Genomic DNA, 27,256 nt, shown 5'->3' with positions numbered 1-27,256 from the left:
ACACTTGGCACTCTGAGGCCAGTTTACTACTTAAAAAGAAGGCAAAAACGTGATTTTCAGCTGTGAGCTCGTTTTTGAGTGCTGTCACAAGTGAGAGAGCTTCAATGGAGTATTGGCTTACCCTCTATGTACAGTGAGGTGCAGGATGTCATGACCTGCACACCTCTCACTACTCTCTCTCTCCCCTATTCTTTATGGTTATGCCCCTCTAGTGGGCTCATCAGATTGACCATGTACAGTTGTGTGGGTTCATGCACGATTGCCGAGGCAAGAGCCTCTTGCACAAGTACTTTCTTGCCTCTTGCACAGGTACTGGATTAGCTAGCGGCTAATCCCCCGCAGGTACAGGTGATTCGGAGAGGTTTCACGTGCGAAATCTCGTCCGATTCAAAGGGCAAGTAGCCCTATAGGTGCGGGAGCTCGAGGACTTGCTACGGATGCGACCGGCACGCGAAACGGAGCTCGAAACAGTGAATTACAGCCTGCTGTGTATTTTTGCAAGTTTAGGGTTTTGGCCTAAACGGACCCTAATACCCCGAGGAGGTTCGGGGACGCAAGGGGACCGTTGTACAGGTGATCTTGCGCATTTTCGGGGCAGAAAACAGAGAATTCAGCATGCTGCAGATTCTCGCCAGGTTTTGCAAAGTGTCTGTATGCGTCGGGAAAGTCATCCAATGCATCGGAATACTGACTGTGAAGGGTCCTAGTACAATTATGCTGCCGAAATCAGACCAGAACAGTTGAAATTCAACCAAGATTGTGCGGGGCAGCTTGTAGGGAACCACATCTTTTATTACCTCTTTTAAAGAATAAAGAAATACCGAAAGCGGCACCTATTTAGGGGCCAATCTGGTGTCTGACTCGCATATAGATGCATTCTAGCATCTGTATCCCATTCCCCTCTCTTGTGTCATTATAGCACACGTAGAATAGACGACTAATAATGGGTGAAAGCTAAATCAAGGTTTGAAGTCTATCGCCCTTTTTGAAGTTAACAGGCCGGTTACAATTCGAGGGCCAGTCTAGTATATCGGCAATTATTTGTATCTCACAAACCATGTATAAAGGACACTGATCTGGTAAGAGCTTCAATTTCTATCGGAGGGGCAGCTAGTTCCACTCCGGTAATCGCGTGTGGTACGGAGGCCTTGGCTCTAATCATTCGGGAAATCATGGATACCAAAGGTCTCTCCATTGACCTCCAATTATCCTGATCCACAGATGGTCCCCAAATCTGGACCCCATAAAGCATAGCCGAAGCCATCACAGTATCAAAGAGCCAAAGTTTTGTTCGTGGTTCCTGAAACTGCACTTGTGAACACATCCTCTCCAACCCTCCCAAGGCCGCAGAGGCTCTGGACAATCTAGCATCCGCTGCTTTCTTAAGAGTAAATTTCGGTCCTGCAAATACCACACCAAGGTATGTGTATGCATCTGTGTACTCTACTGTATCCTGGCCATATGCAAATGTAGGTACCGATCTCCTAACCCATTGCGGTGTGGTATTAAACACCATAACTTTGGTTTTACCCAGGTGTACCGACAGTCCACTGTCCTCCACGAATTTATGTAATGCATCTAGCTGCCTCTGCATTCCATCTGGTGATTCTGCTATCAATACAATATCATCTGCATAGAACAACAAAGGGATCCATGACCTTGCAAGTTGAGCACCTCTGTCACCCTCTCTACCAATGTAATCTGATACCTCATTTATGTAAATACCAAATAAAGTAGGGAACAGTGGGCATCCCTGCTTTACTCCAACGGTGGAATGAACAATGTCGGAATCCCCTTCTGGAGTACGTACATAACCAGTTACTGACCCGTATAAGGCCATGATCCCCCAAATAATCTCTTTGCCTAACTCTTGCATCTTGCGCATCAATCTGGCCCTTGGTACTGTATCAAAAGCTTTCCGGAAATCCACAAAGCAAGAATACATCCTTCTCCCGCTTGCTCTTCCTTCCTCAATAATGGCTCTGAGCGTAAGAATATGATCTAAAGTGGAATAACCCCTCCTGAATCCAGCTTGTCCTGTTGCCCTTATGTCCTCATTCTCTGCCCATCTACTCAATTTTTGTTCAAGAATGGATGTGTACAGTCGGGTCAATGTGTGACCTACCATAATGGTACGGTAGTTCCCGGGTATCATAGGATCCCCTGACTTGAAAATAGGTACGATAGTAGATAATTTCCAAGATTCAGGTAATCCTTCACACATGACAAGATTAAACAGACGAGCAAGGACTTCTGAAAGTAGATCCCTGGCATGGATCAGATGTTCTACTACTAAACCATCATGATCATATGCTCTTCTTGTCTTCATCTTATCAATGGCTTTTTTCACCATTTCCGTAGTAAAGAAAGTACTAGTAGCAGGGCATGGCTCTAGCGGATCTGGTAATGGAGATTGTCCAGATACCATATATAATGATGTTACATATTGACCCCAAATCTCAGGAGAAGTAATCGTCGGAGGCGGTGAGTGCTCGTGAAATAAACGCTAGGCCTCATGTGAGTCCCGACTCAAGAAGAGTTGATATAAATCCTTCTCCAGTTTGGCTAAAGATGCCCTTTTCTTGCAACGTACTATACGCTGAAGAGCAATCCGAGATTGCTTATATGTGATGATCCCAAGTGTAAGCTCTTTCTGGACCTGGGTTCTCGTCTCTCTGCATTCCTCGTCATACCAACTGTTTTGAGGCATGTTCCCAGATCCTCTCTTCTGATCAGGTTGAGTATATGGGTATGCCTCTTATGCTGCTCCATGTAGTATCTCTGTTAACTGAGAAGTAATCTCCTCTACAGTATATACTGGCTCGGGTGCCCACATCCTATTATAGATCTTTTCCACATAGACTGAATCAGTCTCTGGCGTGAAAGTATATCTTGTGTGTCTCTTCTTCCTTTGTACTTGAGAGGCATTGTATTGGAAGGAGATTGATAAGGTGAAGAGAGCATGATCCACTGCAATCCCAACCGGTCTGGGTCCCACCCTAAAGTCCTCGATACTAGAAATAAAGCTTGGTGAAGTCATGACATAATCCACTGTACTGGCCCCATGCCTGTGCGAGAAGCATGTGAATCCCCCAGATAAAGGGAAATTCTCTAGACCATTAAGTATGGCCAAACCATGTATAGTTGCCATCTCCAAGAGATGTCTCCCATATTCAGTGTGTTCTTTATCCTGTGAGTTTCTAGTAAGCCCCCTCTGTGATAAATCCACTTCTCTGAGCATTTCCTCAGAAGTATCATAGAATACTGCTTGAGAGCTGGCCGTTCTAGCATTAAAGTCTCCTAAGAGAACGATGTCTCCATCTCTAGAGAACTCCCATATGTCATTATTCAATATGGAAAAAGGGGACTCTCCTTTAGGTGAGAAGTAGATTGATGTACTTGGAGGGAAGTAGCATATAGCGATACATAGAAATCTACCTGTCTCGGCTCTCATTCTCACCCACATATACCTTGCTTGCTGATCCTTCCTGATAATCTGTAGCAGTGGTTTCAGCTCCTCTTTAAATAAGAGTGCTACTCCTCTTGAACCCCGGCTACCCCGTAGAGATCTCTTGTCTGGTCGACCAGCTGTTTCCCATAAATAACCCTTCACATGTGGCATAAGCTATCCCGGTATCTGGTGTGTCTCTGAGTAGAAAACTATGTCTCTGTCCCTAAAGCTGTCTTCAAAGGCACCTACATCTAGCCTATATGATCCATTACAATTCCACGCCGCTATCCGGAGCGTCGCCCCATAGGTCTCGCACCGTCATGATGAGCGCTTTTCCGGAACCACTACTTTCCCTCCTCTAGAAAAGGCGATTTTCCCCTTTTCTCTTGCTGCCCTGATCTCTGGCATCAAATCTTGCATATGTGCCACTTGTGCCAATGTAAGGTCATCTCCCAGGAAAATAACGGTTTTCTTAAGAGTTGGCCTTTTCTTTAGAAATTCTTTCCTTATTTCTATATTCGGGAAGCGGAGAATAAGTGCCCTATCCTTTACGTTTCCCTTCTCATCGATTCCTTTCTTGCCCACTCTCCATGCACTTGTGTGAGTAGGCTCTGTGATGCCCATGCGTTGTAGCAGTTCCTTCACTTCTTCATCTACATTCTCTTTGTCTTTGACTCCTGTGACCCGCACATGCAGAGCCCGATTCTTCCTTTTCTGCTTTTCCTCAATGGTCATATTAATAATGGGGGAGGTAGGTGTGGTCTCGGGCATCTGGGCCTTCCCTTTGTTTGCATCCTCAATCCATTTCTCTGCTTCATCAACCTTTTCTTGTGTCTTAAAAAGACGTTCCGCCCATGAAGATGCCGTTTTCGATTTCTGTTCATCTCCTTCCCGTAGAGCTTTCATCTGATCCTTCATGTCCTCGAGCTCCTTCAGCACCGAAGGTTGGTCGTCTCCCTTCTCATTAGTTGCAGATTTGCAAGCCACAAGTTCTCCTTTTAGCTCCTCGATTATTGCATCTTTTTCCCCGATGTGCTTTTCCATATTTGTTCTCCATGCTTCAAAACTTGCTACTGCCTCATCGAGTTTCTTTTGCATAACGCATTCTCTTACATTTACTTCGACCTTGATTAGGTTTTGTAATTCCGCTTTTAATTCCTGAATTTCCTCATCCCCCGGATCTCTCTCCTTAGTTCTCTCATCATGTCTCCATACATGGAGTTCCTGTAGCTCTCAGCGCTCGTGTGCATTTCCTTCTTGATGTCATCCCTCATATAGTTTAGCTCTGATTTGAGCATTAACTGGACCTTCTCCATCATTAGCTCATCAAGTATCCTGGAGGTTTTCCCAACTTGTAAGGATCCTAGTGATAGTACAGTATCTCTATTTCTCCGTTTAAATGTAGCTCTTGTTTTTTTTGGGGTGGTGTAGCTATCTACACCCGGCCCTTCCGCTTCGGTAAGCGGATCCATCAAACCCGAGCCACAAATGTGGCGACCCCTGCTACCTATGGAATCTTCGGCAAAGGCAACGCCTGTCTGTAGCTGTGGTGGCGCCCAAATTCGGCAACCCTTCGGGGTGGAGAGATAAAGAGAGACTTCCTTGGCGTTACTGCTCACCCTGCGCCCGCTGCTGCTGCAGAGAGAGAGAAGGGTCTGCTCGCTGCCCTGCTGCCCTGAGACCTGCTCACGGAGAGAGCTTCCTGCTCCCAACCTGCTGGAGAACAGCCCTCTGCGCCATCAACAGCAGCAGCAGCAGTTCGCACACTTCAACCTTCAGTTCGCACACAGAGACAAGGGGAGAGCAGCCCGCTACCTTCAGCCTTCAGTTCGCGCGCAGAGAAAGAGCCCTGCTCGCGTAGTGAAGCTACCCGCGTAGGAGACCTGCTCGCGTAGGACCTGCTCCGCGAGAGAGAGAGAGAGAAAGGTGTTGACAGGCTGCTCACGTAGGAGATGCTACGAGAGAGAGAGAGAGAGAGAGAGAGAGAGAGAGAGAGAGAGAGAGAGAGAGAGAGAGAGAGAGAGAACCAGAAACGCTACAAGATCATGGTGACTCATTGGTGAGATGGCACGAGGGTGTTGTTTGAGCAAGAGGTGAAGGTATAAGGTCGATAAGCTGCTGTCTGTGCCGAGGGAGACCGTTGTGAGTAGGTTGCTCTTGCAGTGTGCAACACGGTGCATGTCAGGTGGTGCAAGCCTGCTGGCTGCAAGGCACTGCTTGAGAAAAGCAGCCAGGTTAGGGGACAGGAGAGGAAGGGACGTAGGGGGACTAGGGAGGATTCTTTAAGAGTGGTAGGAGATAGGAGAGCAAAATTGACAAGTGATAAAATCACTACGCCTGCCCATAAGAAGTTTCACCTCATGGTAAAGCTCACCATAAATGGGCAAAAGGAGAAAAATACTTTTAAAATGTGAAAACCCTTCTTTGCAGCAAAGGGGACTTGGCAAGAGATGCAAAAGTCTTTTCCAACTAGCTCAACACTACAACCAAATCAAGCCTTCCAAACTTTTTTTTGCCATACTCAAAATTGTGAGCGGGTTGCATGTCGAGCCTTCCAAACTTAATGCCGAGAACCCAAAGCATGACAAAAAAATCATGAATAGTGTGATATTACATCATCCCAAAACCTTTTTTTGCCATACTCAAAATTGTGAGCCGGTTTAGTGTCGAGCCTTCCAAACTTAATGGAGAAAACCCAAAGCATGACAAAAAAAATCATGAATAGTGTGATATTACATCATCCCAAACTCTAGGAGTGGCCCAATCACTTTAAATCCTAAATTTACAAGAATCGGAGGTCATAGTAGAAATTCCAATGTAAAGATTACATTCTATAGATTATGGCAAACGCAATATGCAAGGCTCTCAAAGAGATGCACGTGAAGGAAACCTCTTAGAAGATAAGGGATCTACTAATGTTAAAGCTGAGGAAAATTAATCTATATCCTAGATTGATATCTGTTTACAAAGCTCTCATCTTACAATAGCAAGAATTGTTTACTTATAATGAGACATTGTTTGCTAGTGTGGAGGTCAAGCTCATGCTTGGCATCTTGTCAACCTGCAAGGACATAGTCATAGTCTCCCTATGCCCCTCTTTCCTAAGTGCCAATTAGAGGCATAGTATGACTCTCCGAGTCTTTGGAGACATTTGTTGACCTTCCACTCTGTCACAACAATTAGTTGGTGCCTTTCCCTCAACAAACCTTGAAGCATGGCAACATGTCCTCGAGCTCATACCCTACCATGGAAACAGGAACGGGAGTGCACCCATGGCTATCCCTCACTACCCTAATGCATAGCTTCTTTCTTTGTGAATTTTCTCACCAATGACACTTCCGTGTGTAAATCCACAACCTTCCTTCAGAATGTGTGTGCGCGCGCGCGCGAGAGAGAGAGAGAGAGAGAGAGAGAGAGAGAGAGAGAGAGAGAGAGAGAGAGAGAGAGTTCTATTATCGTCCTCGGAGGTCAAATATGACCTATGGGACCAAATGAACATGTCACGTGGTGTGAGTGGAGGTCATAAGTGACTCTCGATGCTCAAAAATGGTTGAAATGAGCGTCACAATAGAGAGTCCACATCGTGGTTGGGAGAGGAAGGTATGTAGGGAGAGCTCATGGCTGAATATATGGGGAAAAGAGGACCTAATGTGGTCAAAAGCTGAGCACTCAAGTAATGTGTGGTACTCACTCTCTCGCACTTGACGAGGACATAAGGTGCAAAGTCGATGAGACTCCTCGCCAGTGCCCCAACGTCCTGTCTCGCAGCGTAGAGAATGGGAGCTAAGAGGAATGGAGGCAATGGTGCGGATCGCACTCAATGGGATGGGCTCAACGATGTAGGGATGGGTTCGGTTACCGCGTTTGGAGAAGAAGAGAGATTTGTAGTTTGGGGCAATGTGTGTGGTGTAATGGTTGAGTGAGAACCTCAGGATTTCTCCCAAGCCATGATACATTGGCTATCGATACTACTTCGTCTTCTGCCTTCGCTAGCACCCAAAGGGCTTCTTTTATTGGTCTTTGAGGGCCAGTCACAAGGATACTCTATTTCTTGGACTATATAGTACTGCAGATCTTACAAGCTTTACTATATATTTACTTGTGCGATGGGGTTTCCCTCTCACAGGTTAGCAAGAAGTTAACACGCTCAGGAAGTGATGGTGACAGGCAGTAATATTATGTTTTAGCACAAAAGGAACTCAGTGCTGACAATTCGATAGTGACAATGTACATTGTGGATGATTTTCTTACACACATAGAACAAGATATATAACATGTTGGACCCTGGAGAGTGCAATTTAGAAAACGTATTTGAGTCTGCTTTTTTACAGTTGTTGTCACGTGCACACTTCACTTGCGCTACGTGGACAAGCTTTTGCTACAGTCTAGCGTCAATTTTAGCTTAGGACCTAGCCTATGGCACCCTCGTGAGCCTCTAGAAGTACGTGCATGATCAAGCAGGTCATAGTTGCACACTTTTTTTGTAAATCTGCTTTGATTACTTTACAAGTGGGAAACCTCAAAGTGAGGAAAACCCACAAAAAGAAAGGGATACAAAGAACAGAGCACTATGAGGCTCCGAAAGCTAGAAGCAGTCAAAGTGAATCCTGTAGGCATCAAGAGTGATGTCTCCAACGACATAAGCAAAATGTAGTGTTTGGCCAAGAGATAATTTGAAATAGGGGAAGGGGTCAACATAAGTGTCGTGGAACATGAAGGAGTTTCTATGGTGCCAGATGGCCCACAGAGTCCAAAAAAATCTGACCCTGGTGAAGAACACCGCAAACTGAGAATGTGGTGACTGGAGCACCCCGAAAAGCCAAAAGCGTCTGTGAAAAGAGCCAGAAGGAAAACGCAGCCGAAGAGCAGTCGACACTTGCCGAATGAAGGCTCTGGAGTGGCAACAATGCCATAGCAAGTGTGGCACAGTCTCCTCAGCTTCAAGGCATCTGGGACAGTGGGAAGGCGCAATATGCCGAGCATGTAACACACTGCCAACAGGTAGAGCTCCCACCAAGCAACGCCAAAGGAAAACACATTCCTTCAAAGGCAGATGACTCTGCCAGATGCAAGATAACGTGCGTTGCCACCACAAGGATGACTTGGAAAGCAACCACAACTGATTACCATGATGCACAATCCATATATCAGACTGAAGGATGGCATATACACTGCCAGTTGAGATGCAGTCCAATCTAGTAGTAGCCAGATTCCAATCAAAGAAGCGAGAGTCCACATCCAAAGGAGGAATGGGTGAGTGATCAGCAAGCATCCTTTGAATTTCCCGCTAGAGAGGAGAACAGTGAGGACCCAACCGAAAGCGGGACACTGCATCAACGAACGAAAGAATAGAACCCAAGTCATCAAGCACCTGATGCACCTAGCAGATTCCTTTTTGGGAAAGAAAATATGCTTGGCTAGGAGACCGTTGAACCAAAGTCGAAGCGAAGGCCCTGCTCCAATACAAACTCTCCGAACGAAGAGAGTTATCCACATCGGATTGTCGACCATTCCAAGCCAAATGCGAAGTGACAACCTTCCAATCAACGATGAGAGAAGAGATAAAGAGACATACAGGAATGTGTCCTTCAAGCTTCCCAAAAACATCCTCCCAATAAGTCGGTTGCCAATGACCAAAAGCTGGGGTGACAATGTGCGTACACAAATGTGTGACCATGAGAGCCCAGGGTTGCTGCTACTCCACCAAAACTGGCAACAACATAGCTTTACAAGCCAAAAGATGACGTCGCAAGTCCAAAATATTTAACCCTCCAAGCCGCTTGGGAGAACACAACTTATCCATAGAAAGAAGCCGAAGACTCTTCTTGGTAGACGAGGTCCGCCAAAAATGCTCTAGAATATTGGACATGAGGGACTGCAAGCACAACCGAGGCCACGATAACAAAGGCAAGTAAAACTGTCACAAAGTGATGACGTGGCCGACAGCAGAAACCCTAATTTCTGGCTGAAACCCTAAAATTCCTGCAAACCCTAAAATCTGCCAGAAACCCTAATTTGCAGCAAACCCTAATTTCAGGCTGAAACCCTAATTCAGCAAACCCTAATTCTTCCCGGGGTGCCACCTGGTAGCAGCAGTACGGATTTCCGTGATTTGCGGCGGAATTTGCGCTAGCAGCTTTTCTTGCTTTTTCTACGCAAATAGCAAGAGAAAGAGAGAAAAAGTCTTTTGCTTTTTCTTTGGGACTCTCAGAGAGAGAGAAAGGGCACATGCTTTTGCCTTTCAGAGCTTTTGATTTTGAAGCTTTTGGGGCTCTGCTTTTGGGCATCCCTTGTAACCTTTAAATAAGTGGTGAGGGCTTCACTTCTTAGAGCATTTGGATGCAGAGTCTGAGAGTGAAACCCTAGCCACTCTCTTGTACTTCGATCTGATTAATATAAAAAGAAATACCGAAAGGGGCGCCAGTCTTTGGCGCCAATATCTCTAGGCACGGAACTCCGCCGGGCCAGTGCAAATCATTTGTGATCTGTGAATTGTTTTGAAGTGGTTATTTGGTGTTGTCGTGATTGATTCTTGACTTGGAGTGTCCAAGTCTGTTACAGTGGTATCAGAGCACGGCCAATTTCTCTTCTACAAGAAATCCGATCCCCAATTTTTTTCCGCGGCACCTATGGCTTCACGCAAGGATCAGTCGACTCCCTCTGCATCTGGAGATGCGGGCACGGATCACAACAAAGATTCCGGCAGAGAGTATGGCCCGCCTCGGCCTACTCGGGCGGAGCGGCGAGAGATGGAGTGTCGCCAGTTGATCGGTGATGCAATGAAGATGGTGCGCGAAGGACCCAAAATTTGCAAAATATATGAGCGAGACTTCTTTTCAAGAAGTGCAGGAGCAGTGGCAGAAAACCACTACACCCACTCTCAAGAAACCTTTTGCTCACAAGAAATATTCAGAGAAGGAATTAGAAGAGGTGGTTGATGCACAGATCGCCCAGCTTTTTGACGCGCAAAAGAAAGCCAAAAAGCACGGCAAAAAGCATAAGAAAAGCACTGACTTCCCGGGATATTTGGGTCGTCAATCAACTTTTGATAAGGCAAAGAAACAGAAGAAGCGTGTTCCATTTGAAGGAGTATCGAGTTCTTCTTCTTCTTCTTCTAACAGTTCTTCTAGCTCTTCAGATTCGAGCGAAGAAGACAGAAAAGGTAAAAAGCGAAGCAAGAAACAAAGCTTCGAAAAGGGCAAGAAAAAGGCAAAGAAGGCTAAATCTCGCCGAAACACTGACGGTTCTACCGAGGACTCGTCTACAGACAGCTCAGATTCCGATGACGGAAACTTTTATGCGAACAAGAAGAATTTTTACAAAGCTAACCAGTGTGACTTTCTCGAAGATAAAAGCAAGAAAGTCCGAGAGTTTAAGGAAGGTGGCCACTCGATCAAGTTTGATACTTTTTCAGGATACTCAGATGCTTCGAAGGCTTTGTCTTTTATACAGCAGTTTGACATTGCTTTCGCAATAGGACGCTATTCAGAGCACTCCAAGATTCGGAGAGCTACCTCTTACCTTAAAGGGAATGCTCGTACTTGGTGGTCCATGCTTCTTTTAAACAAGACTGCGCCAGTTAAATGGCTGAAATTTAAAAAGGTTTTTATTTCTTCTTGGTTGACGCAAGAATATGAACGAGACATACGAGTTGCTTGGAACCATCTTCGGATGACCAAGAAAGATACAATCAATGCTTACTGTGAAAGATTCTGGAGCTCTTATCTACCTGCCTCTTCATTCAAGAAGATCTCGTTCAGAGAACAGATTGAGCGGTTTACCTTGGGTCTACCTACAGAGATCTGAGATCATTGCTTGGAACAGAAGTCAACTTCTATTTAGGAGTTGATGAGTCATGCGAAGCGGGGCTTTGCCATTCACTATGGCAGTTTGACCTACCCCACAGATGAGGCCATGACACAACGAGCCGAATAGACTTTTGGGAATGAAAGTAGAAAGAAAAAGAGCAACCCAGAGAAAAAAGGATGCACGACCCAAGCTTACTCCTGAGGAGAGAGCTCGCTTCATTAGAGAGGGGAAGTGCTTTGGATGCAGGAAACAGGGACATATCTCCGCGAAGTGCCCTAAAAAGGCACAGAAAGAACAGAATGATAAAGACGACGACAGGCTTGAGAGTTCGAGAGCAGCTGAGGAACGTGGCAGAAAAGGCAAATAGAAAAGCATAACTGATACCACATGGCGTGGGATCTGCACCGAATCTAATGAATGAAAGTACAAACTTTGCCGCTTTTGGGACAAAGTGAAGGAACAAGAAGCTCTTTTGAAGGAGCCAAGGCCAACTTCTTTTCACTTGGAATTGGCGGCTCGATTTGGAATTACGCCCGACAGACTGACGCCACAGGTGGAGGTAGTTCGACTGGCACCCGGATGGGATATTGCCATTACACCGAGCATTGGCAAACTTCGTTTGCAATGACAGGGGTGTTCAGGGCACGCGAGTGACGTTCTACTCGGAATCCCTTGGTACCACCAGAACTACGCCGTGGTTGACTACCGGGCCGAGAAAGTGACTTTGACAAATGAAGAGCTCAGAGATTGTACTTGATGAACTTCAATTTCTTTCCTCATTTGGGAGAGAATTGAACGATGGATAAAGGTTGAATATGTTTTGACCTGAAGAAAAGAATGCCAAGATTTTTTTTCTCCACACTCATGCTGATTGCTTTTTAGAGGGCCTGAAGATCAAACCATTGATCTGATACCTGGAAGCATGCCACCGAACCGGCCACCTTACCGCCGTGTGAGCGGAGCACAAAATAAAGCGATTATGAACCCAGTGAAAGACCTCTTGGAAAAGGGTCTTGTCCAACGTAGTACTTCACCGTATTTCTCTCCACTGTTGTTGGATTTGAAGAAAGATGGATCTTGAAGAATGTGCATCGATTATAGAGCTTTCAACAAAATCACCATCAAGAACAGATTTCCGATCCCTAGGATTGATGATATACTCGACAGGTTACAGGGATCCTCGTGCTGTAACAAACTTGGACACTCCAAGTCAAGAATCAATCGCAACGGCACCAAATAACCACTTCAAAACAATTCACAGATCAAAATAGATTTGCACTAGCCCGGCGGAGTTCCATGCCTAGAGATATTGGCCCCAAAGACTGGCGCCCCTTTCGGTATTTCTTTTTGTATTAATCAATCATCAAAGTACAAGAGAGCGTGTAGGGTTTCACTCTCAGACTCTGCGTCCAGATGCTCTGAGAAGTGAGGCCCTCACCACTAATTTAAAGGTTACAAGGGATGCCAAAAAGCAGAGCCCCAAAAGCTTCAAATCAAAAGCAACTGCTCTCTCTCTCTGTCACAGAGAGTCAAAACTTGAAAGCAAAAGCATTCTCTCTCTCTTTCTCATTGCGTAGAGAAAAAGCAATATTCGCGTCGCTCATTACTATAAAAATAAAATTTAAAAAAAAACTCACCTCCGTGATTTCCCGAAAAAAGGGTTTTTGGAAGAAATTAGGGTTTGCAACAATTTTAGGGTTTCTGGCAAAAATTAGGGTTTCTGCTGTCCGCAGCAACGTCATCACTTTGTGACATACCCCCCTCTTGAAAGCATTGTAATCGACCACGATTACGCCTGCAAAACAGACAAAAGCCATAAACCGTCTTAGCAGACACTGACTGTTAGTACCTACGTACTAGGAACACACATCTAGCACATGTACAAAATCCACAGTCACATCACACGACATCACAGGACATCACCAGACATCACATGACATTCAACATTCATTCGGATCTTAGACCATGATTTATCGGCAATGTAGCTAGCAATCAGATCTAGGTCCAATCGGGACCTAATTGATGTCCGATTGACTAACCCCTATTGCAACCATGTCTATTTGAGATCAAGTAGACCAAATGCTGCAGTCATTTCGTCTATCAGTTCCTACACTCAAAAGAAGTGAAGAAACAAATCAGTATCATTATCAGGAATTCCATTTCATAAAGTCATCCAGTAGAATACTGTCAGCTCTCAGTATCCCTGAAGCTCAAAGAGACATCAATGACTTTAGTATCAAAATCAAGGCATCTGTTGACAAAGGAGTGGAGTGACTCCCCTCTTGTGCATCCCACTGCACTAGATCTCCGGCCAAGCTGAATTATGGGTTCCATTTGGAGTAGACTATGCTAAACCAAAAGCATCGAGGTAAAGTTTCACAATCCGAGGAGTATCTGCTAGGTCCTCCTCCTCCATCCACTTCGTATCAAATGCAGGAAAGTTCTTGAACGTAACCAAGAACCGCCTTCGGACTTTACCTTTCTTCGTATCTTATGTGCCAAAATCTGTTCAGGAACAAGGATCTCCTCGTTTTCTTCCACTTCGGGTTGCTCATCAGGCTCCCCATCATTAGGCACATCACCCTTAACACGTTTCAAGAGACTCACATGCAATGCATTGTGAATCCCCCAAGTATCTGGCAGTTTCAATCGGAAGAAGACATCATTTATCTTGTCAGTGATCTGGAAAGGTCTGTAGTATCGCATACTAAGCTTTGGAAAAAGCCTCTCCTTTCCCTTTTTCTTTCGTAGGCGTGCTTTCTCAAAACGTAAGAGCTCCCAATCATCCTCCTTCAATTTCAAGTCACGACGATGGCGATCCACTGCCTTTTTCTGTCGTTCTTGAGACTCGTGCAAAGTCTCGCGAACCTTGGCAAAAGCCGTATCCAAATCTCGCGAATATTCATCAGCTTCAAATATCTAATCTTTCATGCTCAGGAAGGATGGAACCTTCGCAGCACTTTCAACAATCTCCGAAATACAAGACTTCAATAAATCTAAAATCATTGAATTTGCAATCTCAAATTGCCCGTCAGTCTGCAAGTGGAACGATGACGAGAACTGCAACTGCGTGCCAATGTTCTCCCAAATTGCCTTCCAAAACAAACTCATAAATATGGGATCTCTGTCGGAGACAATCGTCTCAGATGTGCCATGTAATCGGAAAATCATCGTGATCATTCTGTGTTCTCGTGAGATCAAAAATGAAATCCATTTCAATATTTTCCCAGGGGCGGGTGGGTATGGGTAAAGGCTATAACAATCCCTGTGCCTTATGCCTGTCAAACGTGACCTTCTGGCATACTGCGCACAAACTCTTCCACATCCTTTTTGAGTCTCGGCCAAAAGAAGTCTCTCTCTACCCCCTTCATGGTGGTAGCAATGACGCGGTGACCCATAAAAAGTGGACAGTGGCATTCAGTTATAACCTTTTCCCTCAACCGCTGTGTAACGCACAACATAGTCTTTCTCATCAAGTAGCCTTCCCGAAGGGAGTATCGACCTACTGTCTCCCCATCCCGTATCCGTGTGAAAATATCTGCAAAAATCTGTATCTGTGGCATACTGATCGACCATATCCTCGAAGCTCCTATGATGTATCACGGAAATAGCCAGAACTAACGGCTTCCGAGACAAACCATTTGCCACCACATTCTTCTGTCCCTGTACATGGACAATCTGGAAGTAAAACTGTGACAAGATGTTCGCCCACCGTATCTACTTTTTCGAAAGCTGCTTCTGTGGCAAGAAGTAGTGCAAACTCTGATGGTCTGTAAAGACAGTAAAATTGCTCTGAGCCACTGAGTAAGAGCATAGATAACCACCAAACGCTCTTTCTCGTAAATCTGTGTTGTCATGTCCGGCCTAGAGAACAAACGGCTCTCGTAAGCTATGACATGGCCTTCTTGCATCAAGACCTCACCCAGACTATGACCACAAGCATCACAATATACTTCAAATGACTTCTGCAAGTCCGGCAAAGTCAAAATAGGTCCTGTAGTCAATTTCTCTTTCAATGTCTGAAAGGCAGTCACCTCTGTGGGTCCCCACAAGAAAGGTACTCCTTTCTGTGTCAAGATATGCAAAGGGGAAGCAACCTCTGCAAAGTTTCGTATGAACCGTCTGTAGTACGAACCCAGTCCCAAGAAGCTTTCAACTGCATGGATATTCTTCAAATCGGGCCAATCACAGGTAGTGTCTATCTTGGCCGGATCCATTTGCACTCCTGCTACTACTGAGACAAAGTGTCCCACAAAGCGTATCTCTGGTAGGCAACATTCAGTTTTCTTTGCATTAATCACTAACTTGTGATCTCGTAATGCCTGAAAGACCTGAAGCAGATGATCTCTGTGTTTTGCCTCATTCTTGGAGAAAACAATGATGTCGTCAAAGAAAGTGCCAACAAATAGCCTGTACTCTCGAAAAATCATGTCCATCATCCGGTTAAATGTCGCTGTGGCATTGGTTAAGCCAAAAGGCATCACCAAAAACTCAAATAACCCAAAAGTCGTCCGAAAAGCTGTCTTGTAGACGTCTCCCGGCGCTATCCTGATCTGATCATATCCACTCTTCAAGTCAATCCTGCTAAAGCATAAGGATCCCTGTAACCTGTCGAGTATATCATCGATCCTAGGAATCGGAAATCTATTCTTGATGGTGATTTTGTTGAGAGCTCTATAATCGATGCACATTCTCCAAGATCCGTCTTTCTTCAAATCCAACAACAGTGGAGAGCAGTACGGTGAAGTACCATGCTGGACAAGACCCTTTTCCAGGACGTCTTTCACTTGGTTCATAATCTTCTCAATCTGTACTCGGCTCACACGGTAAGGTGGCCGGTTCAGATCAATGGTTTGATCTTCAAGCCCTCTAAAAAGCAATCGGCATGAGTGTGAAGAAAAATCTTGGCGTTCTTTTGATCAGGTCAAAACATATTCAACCTTTATTCATCGTTCAGTTATCTCCCAAAAGAATGAGTAAGACACTGAAGTTCATCAAGTTCAATCTCTAAGCCCTTCATTTATCAAAGTCGCTTTCTCGGCCCGATAGTCAACCACGGCGTAGTTCTTGTGGTACCAAGGGATCCTGAGTAGAACGTCACTCGCGTGCCCTGAACACCCCTGTCATTGCAAACGAAGTTTGCCAATGCTCAGTGTAATGGCAACATCCCATCCAGGTGCCAGTCGAACTACCTCCGCCTGTGGCATCAGTCTGTCGGGCATAATTCCAAATCGAGCCGCCAATTCCAAGTGAAAAGAAGTTGGCCTTGGCTCCTTCAAAAGAGCTTCTTGTTCCTTCACTTTGCCCCAAAAGCGGCAAAGTTTGTACTTTCATTCATTAGATTCGGTGCAGATCCCACGCCATGTGGTATCAGTTATGCTTTTCTATTTGCCTTTTCTACCACGTTCCTCAGCTGCTCTCGAACTCTCAGGCCTGTCGTCTTTATCATTCTGTTCTTTCTGTGCCTTTTTAGGGCACTTCGCGGAGATATGTCCCTGTTTCCCGCATCCAAAGCACTTCCCCTCTCTAATGAAGCGAGCTCTCTCCTCAGAAGTAAGCTTGGGTCGTGCATCCTTTTTTCTCTGGGTTGCTCTTTTTCTTTCTACTTTCATTCCCAAAAGTCTATTCGGCTCGTTGTGTCATGGCCTCATCTGTGGGGTAGGTCAAACTGCCATAGTGAATGGCAAAGCCCCGCTTCGCATGACTCATCAACTCCTAAATAGAAGTTGACTTCTGTTCCAAGCAATGATCTCAGATCTCTGTAGGTAGACCCAAGGTAAACCGCTCAATCTGTTCTCTGAACGAGATCTTCTTGAATGAAGAGGCAGGTAGATAAGAGCTCCAGAATCTTTCACAGTAAGCATTGATTGTATCTTTCTTGGTCATCCGAAGATGGTTCCAAGCAACTCGTATGTCTCGTTCATATTCTTGCGTCAACCAAGAAGAAATAAAAAGCTTCTTAAATTTTAGCCATTTAACTGGTGCAGTCTTGTTTAAAAGAAACGTGGACCACCAAGTACGAGCATTCCCCTTAGAGTAAGAGGCAGCTCTCCGAATCTTGCAGTGCTCTGAATCGCGTCCTCCCGCGAAACCGATGTCAAACTGCTGTATAAAAGACAAAGCCTTCGAAGCATCTGAGTATCGTGAGAAGGTATCAAACTTGATGGAGTGGCCACCTTCCTTAAACTCTCTGACTTTTTTGCTTTTGTCTTCGAGAAGGTCATACTGGTTGGCTTTGTAAAAATTCTTCTTGTTCGCATAAAAGTTTCCGTCATCGGAATCTGAGCTGTCTGTAGACGACTCCTCAGTAGAACTGTCAGTCTCTGGGCGAGATGTAGCCTTCTTTGCCTTGTCAAAAGTCGATTGACGACCCAAATATCCCGGGCAGTCAGTGCTTTTCTTCTGCTTTTTGCCGTGCTTTTTGGCTTTCTTTTGCGCGTCAAAAAGCTGAGCAATCCGTGCATCAACCACCTCTTCTAATTCCTTCTCTAAATATTCCTTGTGAGCAGAAGGTTTCTTGAGAGTGGGTGTACTGGTTTTCCGCCACTGCTCGTGCACTTCTTGAAAAGAAGTCTCGCTCATATATTTTGCAAATTTTGGGTCCTTGACAAAATTGAGCATCATCTTCATTGCATCGCCGATCAACTGGCGACGCTCCATCTCTCGCCGCTCCGCCTGAGTAGGCCGAGGCGGGCCATACTCTCTGCCAGAATCTTTGTTGTGATCCCTGCCCGCATCTCCACATGCAGAGGGAGTCGACTGATCCTTGCGTGAAGCCATAGGTGCCGCGGAAAAAAAATTGGGGATCGGATTTCTCGTAGAAGAGAAATCGGCCGTGCTCTGATACCACTGTAACAGACTTGGACACTCCAAGTCAAGAATCAATCGCGACAGCACCAAATAACCACTTCAAAACAATTCACAGATCACAATAGATTTGCACTGGCCCGGCGGAGTTCCGTGCCTAGAGATATTGGCCCCAAAGACTGGCGCCCCTTTCGGTATTTCTTTTTGTATTAATCAATCATCAAAGTACAAGAGAGCGGTTCACAAGCTCGCTACTGCTGCTCGTCCCCCCCCCCCCCCCCCCCCCGTCGTGCTGCCTCTCCTCCCCTGCCTGCCATTGCGCGCTCCTGCCCAGCCCAGCCCGCCCGCCTGCACGCATCAGCCCCCACCTCGCGCTGCCCCCCGTTGCCCTCTGAATTCTAGTTCTCTGCCTTATCCTCTCCCCCCCCCCCCCTCCCCCCCCCGGTCTTCGTCATTCTAGAAGGTTCCTGCACTTGGCTCGGCATCACTGTTTCTTCGGACAGTGCTCGGCGTGCTCGGTTGCAGTTTCTCTTCACAGTCCGTTTCTTCGCCACAGCACTAGACACAGATGGAGGCTCCAGCTCCGCCACAGAGGGACTCATCCGAAGCCCCCTCGCCCGACCCTGGTGAGCCCACCATTCGACTTGCTCTATCGCCGCGACAGAGCAAGCGAGCCTTGCCGCTGAGGTTGAGCGTTTGCAGGCGACTTAGGTCGTCTGCAAAATTCTCAGCACCCGTCCTAGCAAAGGAGAGCTGCGAAACCTTCTCCAGGCCCGCCTTCTCGTAGAGGTGGGCAAGATCTTGGATGTCCAGATTCTCGGACAGGGGTACTACCAGATCGAGTTCGAGACCTCCGAGATGGCTTCCAAGGTCATAGCTATGAGTCCTCTGGCCATCCGAGCATCACGCGCCCACTTTCGACAGTGGCGACATGGTTTTGACCCAACTTCGGATGTGTTAGTAGAGGAAACAGACATCCCCATCTCAGTCTGCTTTCCGGGTTTACGGAGGGAGTACCTACCACTTCTCTCCAGGATTGGCTCCGCCATCGGGACTGTCCTAGAGACACCTCGTACGGCAGCATCAGTAGCTGCCAAGGCGGCTGGCATCCCCTCAGTTCGAGTTTTGGTCAGAGATACCCAAACGCTCCCGAAGGTCATCCTTCTACCTCGGGTGAGTGGGGGTTGGTTTAGACAGGGTGTGGAGTACTCAGGTCTCCCGAACCAGTGCTTCATTTGCACACAGATGGGCCACCTAGCGAAGGCCTGTCCACAGAGGAGGCCACGACCTGCATCTCAGCCTCAGCCCGAGCCTGCCAAGGCTGGGCTGCAGCCACAGCCAACGGCACAGCGCACAGATTTAGAGTCACCCTCCAAGCCTGGGGATCCAGCGGAGGAGGGGTGGCAGCAGGCCCGTGGCCGCCGACGCCAGGGGCCACAGCGACAGCCTCGCACTCAGAGTGGCCCTCAGGTGCCTACTCAGCAGCAGTGGGTTCCCACGGGGAACCGCTTTGGTCCTCTTGAGAAGGAGGAGCCCCCTATGCAAGCCTCCACCTCCGCTTCACCCTCGCTAGCCACCCCCCCTTCAGAGTTCCCCTCCTCCTCCTCTTCCTCCCCCCCGCCTTCTGCTCCCGTCCACTCCCCACCTCGCCCCTCTACCTCTGTCGCCCCACCCTGCTCTTCCTCCCCTCCGCCCCCCCCAACTCCTTCTCCCCCCCCTCCTGCTCCAGTTCCACAATCAACTCAGGAGACTGGTCCCTCGTCGGTGGCTAGGAGATCTCTTGGCAGCGCCATTGCCACGAGTCGCCTAGCGAGAGAGGGTCAGCCCTTCTTGTGGCCCCCTCTGCAGATTCAGACATCTTCCCTTGCAACTATCCCTCGTGGTCTAACGAGCATTGACCTCCGACGTCGCTGGGATTTCTTCGACTACGAGTTCACTCGCTTTCTCGGCGATTCCGCAGCAGACCACGAGGCAGCCTGCTTCAAGGTCCATGCTTTGTTCCTCGCTGCTAGGGGGACAGAGGCCTTGGACTCAGCAGTTGGTTTCTCCTTCCCCCTCTGTGGTAGGACCGAGACAGAGTGGTCCCTCGGCTCAGTGGTGGGATGGTTGCATACATAGGTTCTCGAGTTCTCTCACCACATGGGAGAACTTGAAGTTACAGATTTGCTGCAAACTGTGGCCACTGGCAAAGTTTGCAGTGACACCCCCAGACTCAGCAGGATGTAGGCACATTGTGGTGTACTTTTTTGCTGATACGCAGTGTTTGCCTTGCTATGTATACATTCATGAGGACTCCTGGACAGAGGAGGTTGCTTTACGCACGGCTCGCTCTGCTTGGGCTTGGGTTAGACACTCACTACAGTATCACCTATCTAGAGGACGCTCGGATGCGGATTACTCCTTATCCAAGCCAGCCTCGAAGATAGCCCGTCTTGCTGCTGCGGCAGCATCTGTTCTCTCTCGCTCCCCATGAGGATCGTCTCGTGGAACGTGCAGGGACTAGGTGGGCCCCAGTTTCAGCGACAGCGGGGCCGATTGCGGCAGGAGCTTCAGCGTCCTTGTGGGAGGAGAGATTGATCTCCTTATGCTTCAGGAGCACCATCTGTCTAAGAGCTGCATTCGACGATGTGGTCAGATTTTGCGTGGACGATATGATACCTTTTGGTCAGCTGCTTTTGGACCTGGAGGCATCCAGGGTGGGGTATGTATGACTATTGCGGACTCATTGCAGCAGGCCATTGTGGGCAGAGGGATTATTGTGCCAAGCAGGGCTCAGTGGATTACTATGCAGGTTCAGGGTGGCCTTGTGGGCTTCCTGAACATCTATGTGCCCAATGTCGCGAGTGCTCGAGCAGAGTTTTGCTCACAGATTGTTGAGTCTTTGCCACAGGCTGACCATTGGTGTATAGGAGGGGACTTAAACATGTTGGAGGACCCTTCTGAAAGGATTGGAGGCAGCCATGCTACTTTGCATGGAGTCGAGTTAGCAGCTTGGGAGAGGTTGTGTATGACTTTGAGGGTCTCGGATACATAGCAGCACTCTGGCTTTGTGAGGCCTCCAAAGAGTCTTGCCTTCTCTAGGTAGGACCGCAGAGTGGGAGGAGTGAATCTATCGCGGATAGATCGCTTCTACACTAGTGACCACTTCAGTGACTTGGGGGGATCAGTGGGCATCCTGGCAGGCACATCCTTCTCGGACCATGCACCAGTGATCCTCACAGTGGCAGACAGGCAGAGGAGTGGGAGCACGATGCTCCGCATCCTAGAGCAAGTCTTGTTGGACTCAGCACTCAGAGAGAGGGTAGAGGCTCTCTGGAAAGACGGCATGGACAGCCAGGCTCTACCTGCAAACAGAGTGGCCTTAGGCCTAGCTCAGATTAGCCACTTTTTTCTTCAGGAGTCTCTGGCTCGACGGGCTACAGCGAGAGAGGAGGAGCAACGTCTCAGACGAGGCATTGCTTCACTACAGAGGATGCAGGAGCAGCATCCAGACAGTCCATGGTTCGAGGAGCAGTTACAACAGGCTCGCCAGGAGCTTGCTTGCACAGAGGAGAGGCGTCATGAGTTTGCCTTTCACCGACAGGCATCTCAGTGGACTCAGGTGGGTGACAGAGTGACACGTGCTTTTTTTGAGACAGTGGGACCTCGGCACTCGCATGCCAAGGTCAATCAGTTGAGGAGACCCGATGGATCAGTTGTTTGTGAGCCCGAGGATATGCGTGGAGTTGCTGCTGACTTTTATCGTGAGCTACTGTCGGCTGAGCCTCAGTCAGAGCGACAAGGTGCATGCAGGGAACAGGTTTGGGCACAGATGCCTTGTCTTGTGACTGAGGAGATGCGCCAGAGGCTAGAGATGCCTCTTCAGCTTGAGGAGCTGCACACGGCTCTTTGGGCCCTCCCTCGTGGTAGCTGTCCAGGTGAGGATGGGCTGTCTCCCAGCTTCTTCTTGGAGTACTGGGACCTGCTTGGCCCAGATCTATGTAGTGCCTTTCAGTACATTCTGCACACAGGAGTAATGCCGGATTGCATGAGTGAGCGCCTGATTTACCTCATTCCAAAGGAGGGTGGCTCCTTGGATGAGATTCGACAGTGGCGCCCCATCACCATCCTCAACTCAGCCTACAAAATTCTTGCCAAGGCTCTGAGTTTGAGGATTCAGTCACTTTTGGAGAGCCTTATACATGGGACTCAGACAGGTTTTGTCAAGGAACGCAGTATCCTTGACAACATCTTCACTGTCTGGGAGGCTTCTGCCTTGGCACGGCTCCGTGGGGAGGACCTTGTGATTCTTCTTCTCGATTTTGAGAAGGCATACGACAGAGTTGACTGGGACTTTCTAGAGGGCACGCTTCGCAGGATGGGCTTCTCAGATGCTTGATCAGAGGGGTGTCAGCTTTGTACAGACAGGCTCACAGTCAGGTGCTTTTGGCAAGAGGTAGAGGTGAGCGCTTCATGCTCACACGATTGGTCAGACAGGGTTGTCCTCTTGCCCTCTTTCTCTTTCTGTTCTATGCGGAGGCGATGAGCAGATTTTTGGTGTCGCAGCACGTTGGTCTGAGGGGCTTAGCAGTCCCTATACGGGGACATGAGCTTCTGGACGCTGAGTTTGCCGACGACTCAGCCTTGTACTTAGAGGGCCAGGAGGCCAATCTACACAAATGTCAGCAGGCTTTGGAGACCTTCTGCTGCGCATCGGGCGCACTTATCAACTGGAGAAAGACAGTGTCTTTCTTGGTTGGCAGTGCTCCTGTGCCAGATTGGATGCTAGGAGAGGGTTACAGGTGGATTCCTCCAGGGACTGCAGTTCGGTACTTGGGTTGTCAGATTGGTTTGGACTTGTCTCCCGAGCAGCAGATTGCTCCTCTTCTCCTGTCTATCAGGAGAAATCTGTTACATTGGAGCTCAACACGACTTTCGCTGGCTGGTAGAGTAGTAGTTGCCAACCAGGTGTTGTTGGCAACTATGTGGTACATCACTTCTTGCTGGATCTTCTCGAGTTCTTGTATCAGCGAGGTAGAGAGGCTAATCAGGAACTTCCTTTGTTCAGGACGCGACACTCAGATTGCCCGAGCCAAGGTGGCTTGGTCGGTCATCACACTCCCTTGCTCTCAGGGAGGGCTTGGGATCATTGATCCAGCACAACAGAGCAGAGCCCTTCTTGGGAAGTTCGTCATCAGAGGACTTCTTCCAGTCGAGGAGCCCTGGAAGGAGTTCTTGCTGCAGAGGCTTCGTGCCAAGGTGCCTCAGTCAGGAGGCCTTGGCAACTTTCGACCAGATGGATCTTCACAGAGTTGCGCCAAGTTGGTTTGAGCAGGAGACTGGAGGACCGATTCGCTGTGAGTTTGCTTCGTTCTTGGGAGCTCTTACGGCGTGGCCTAGAGCAGAGACAGCCGACATGCACGGAGGAGCGCCTACGGCAGCCCCTCGTCTGGAACCCCATGGTTAGCACCCAGAGAGGCCACTTGGTTGGGAGTAGGCCTCATGTTTCTTGGGGTCCCATGGCAGCAGGTCCAGCGCGCTCTCTAGGTGACTGGCTAGAGTTCACAGGTCTGTCAGAGGAGGTACAGGCTGTCCAGCTACAGGGCATGAGAGGGGTTCAGAGCATGTGTCAGGACATCTCAGAGTCAGTTCCCGCTGAGTGGCTCACACCTCTCGAGCCAGCAGCACCCCAATGGATGGGAGCCTTCACACGACTGAAGGTTCTCATCTCAGTCACGGCCTGTTCAGAGACTGTCCCAACCCTGTTCTTCGAGCTTCAGGGTGGGGGACGATTACAACGAGTTGCAGTAGAGGCCCCGCGGGTAGCAGAGTGTTGCTTCCAGAGGATCCGTGTTGTGGGCATCTGTGGGAGGACTTGCGTCATAGACCCTAACCCAGCAGCTCTTGAGACAGGGCACTGGAGGCTCTAGGCTTGGGAGTGTTGTCGATTGGCACGAGTGCAGTGGGATCCTGGTGAGTGGCTATGGAGGGACCCCTTCTCTTCTGCAGACCGCCCAGGAGTCCCTTTCTTTCAATACACTGTTCGGCTAGGACGTCATATACTTGCAGCGCAGAGAGAGGCCCGCCCCGCTGCAACACGTCATTGGCAGGAGGAAGGCCTCAGTTGAGTTCTTGGCAGCTTTTTGGCAGAGGCTGTGGGACTCCAGACAGCCGAGGCGCGTCACTTTGTTCCAGTGGTTGGTTGCACACAGAGCCACAGCAGTTAGGAGCTGGCTTGTGCATAGTGGTCTCTCGACCGCATGTGCAGCCTGTGACCAGTTGGTGGAGAGTCAACTGCATTGTCTTTGGGACTGTCCCTCGGCCCAGCAGGTGTGGCTACGAGTTCTTCGGCTGATGCCTGCCCTCTCCTCGGCTCGACAGTACACTTGGGGGGCAGCGGCTTGGTCCACCCTCACGGGCCCGGCACTTCAGTTTGAGCTATCTTGCACCAGGAGGATGATAGTGATGCAAAGGGGGCGACCTACACTCCAGCCTGCTACAGAGCTTACTCCACAGGAATGGTGCAGTGAGAGAGAGGAGTGTTGGGAGCTCATCAGTGGCCTGACACTTTGGTTCATCTGGCGGGCCCGCTGTTTTCGCATCTTTGAGGCTCGCCTTGTGCCACCAGCAGAGACTGTTCGTGATTTTTGGCTAGAGCTGATCCATACTCTCACAGGACAGCTTGAGGGGGAGCGGCTTGGTCCACCCTCACGGGCCCGGCACTTCAGTTTGAGCTATCTTCCACTAGGAGGATGATAGTGATGCAGAGGGGGCGACCTACACTCCAGCCTGCTACAGAGCTTACTCCACAGGAATGGTGCAGTGAGAGAGAGGAGTGTTGGGAGCTCATCAGTGGCCTGACACTTTGGTTCATCTGGCGGGCCCGCTGTTTTCGCATCTTTGAGGCTCGCCTTGTGCCACCAGCAGAGACTGTTCGTGATTTTTGGCTAGAGCTGATCCATACTTTCACAGGACAGCTTGAGGGACTACAGGGCAACTCCGACCGCATGCAGGAGTGCCGCAAGGCTTTCCTTCGACTCTGGCGCCCTAGGCCTTTCTACACCATAGTCCAGGGGGTGCTCAGATGGCACTACTGTCCACGTGTGTGGCTCTTCCCTCCTCCCATCTCTTGATTTAGCCTCATTGTATATATGCTATTTTTTCTTTGGGAGAGTCTCCCCATCATGCTTGTTGTAGCCCTCTCTTGCAGAGGTGGTTGTAGCCCTATGGGCAGTTTTCATTAACTAATAGAAGGATCTTTTTCTCGGAAAAAAAAAAAAGTACAAGAGAGCGGTTAGGGTTTCACTCTCAGACTCTGCGTCCAGATGATCTGAGAAGTGAGGCCCTCACCACTAATTTAAAGGTTACAAGGGATGCCCAAAAGCAGAGCCCCAAAAGCTTCAAGTCAAAAGCAACTACTCTCTCTCTCTCTCATAGAGAGTCAAAACTTGAAAGCAAAAGCATTCTCTCTCTCTTTCTCATTGCGTAGAGAAAAAGCAAGATTCGCGTTGCTCATCACTATTAAAATAAATAAATAAATAAAAAACACCTCCGCGATTTTCGGAAATTAGGGTTTCTGTTGTTCGCAGCCACGTCATCACGTTGTGACACGTGCTTTAGCAAGATTGACTTGAAGAGTAGATATCATCAGATCAGGATAGCGCCGGGAGATGTCTACAAGACAGCCTTTCGGACGACTTTTGGGTTATTTGAGTTTTTGGTGATGCCTGTTGGCTTAACCAATGCTCTTGCGACATTTAACCGGATGATGGACAGGATTTTTCGAGAGTACAAGCTATTTGTTGGCACTTTCTTTGACGACATCATTGTTTTCTCCAAGAATGAGGAAAAACACAGAGATCATCTGCTTAAGGTCTCTCAGGCATTACGAGATCACAAGTTAGTGATTAATGCAAAGAAAAGTGAATTTTTCCTACCAGAGATACACTTTTTGGGACACATTGTGTTAGCAGCATGAGTGCAAATGGATCCAACCAAGATAGAGACTATCCGTGATTGGCCCGACTTGAGGAATGTCCATGAAGTTAGAAGCTTCTTGGGATTGTGTTCGTTACTACAGGCAGTTCATACAAACGTTTGCAGAGGTTGCTTCCCCTTTGCATATCTTGACACAGAAAGGAGTACCTTTCTCGTGGGGACCCTAGAGGTGACTGCCTTTCAGACATTGAAAGAGAAATTGACTACGGGACCAATTTTGACTTTGCCGGACTTGCAAAAGTCATTTGAAGTATATTGTGATGCTTGTGGTCGTAGTCTGGGTTCGGTCTTGATGCAAGCAGGCCATGTCATAGCTTACGAGAGCCGTTTGTTCTCTAGGCCGGAGATGACAGCACAGATCTATGAGAAAGAGCTTTTGGCGGTTACCATGCTCTTACTCAGTGGCGGCATTACCTACTCGGAGCGGATTTTACTGTCTTTACAGACCATCAGACTTTCCACTACTTCTTGTCACAGAAGCAGCTTTCGGAAAAGCAGATGCGGTGGGCGAACATCTTGTCACAGTTCCACTTCCACATTGCCCATGTGCAGGGACAGAAGAATGTGGTGGCAGATGCTTGTCTCAGAAACCGTTGGTTCTAGCTATTTCCGCGATACATCATAGGAGCTTTGAGGATATGGTCGATCAGTATGCCATAGATACAGATTTTGCAGATATTTTCACACGGATACGGGATGGGGAGACAGTAGCGGGATACTCCCTTCGGGAAGGCTACTTGATGAAAAAGACTATGTTGTGCGTTACACAACCGTTGAGGGAAAAGGTTATGACTGAATGCCACTGTCCACCTTTTACGGGTCACCGCGGCATTGCTACCACCATGAAAGGGGTAGAGAGATACTTCTTTTGGCCGAGACTCAAGAAGGAGGTCGAAGAGTTTGTGCGCAGTTTCTTGGTATGCCAGAAGGTCAAGTTGGACAGGCATAAGGCACAAGGATTGTTACAGCCTTTACCCATACCCACCCGCCCCTGGGAAAGTATAGCGATGGATTTCATTTTTGATCTCCCGAGAACACAGAGTGGCCACGATGGTATCTGGACTGTTATTGACAGATTTAGCAAACAGGCTCATTTCATTCCAGTGAATAAAACAATCAAGCCGGATCACTTAGCAAGACTGTTTGTGGCCCAGATTTTTAGATTACATGGCATGCCTGAGACGATTGTCTCCGACAGAGACCCCAGATTTA

General features: G+C 48.1%; 1 protein-coding gene across 1 annotated transcript in view; it reads left to right on the top strand.

The window, feature by feature from the left end:
* Positions 1-27,256, top strand: part of LOC147420063 (uncharacterized) — a 58,513-nt gene that overhangs the window by 10,166 nt on the left and 21,091 nt on the right. The gene's annotated exons all lie outside the window — the stretch shown is intronic.

The sequence above is a fragment of the Adiantum capillus-veneris genome, chromosome 28 (genome assembly GCF_014529385.1).
Source record: "Adiantum capillus-veneris isolate H3 chromosome 28, ASM1452938v2, whole genome shotgun sequence".
NCBI classification, from domain to species: Eukaryota; Viridiplantae; Streptophyta; class Polypodiopsida; order Polypodiales; family Pteridaceae; genus Adiantum; species Adiantum capillus-veneris.
Note: the sequence above shows the minus strand (reverse complement) of the source record. Positions and strands in the feature narration are given on the sequence as shown.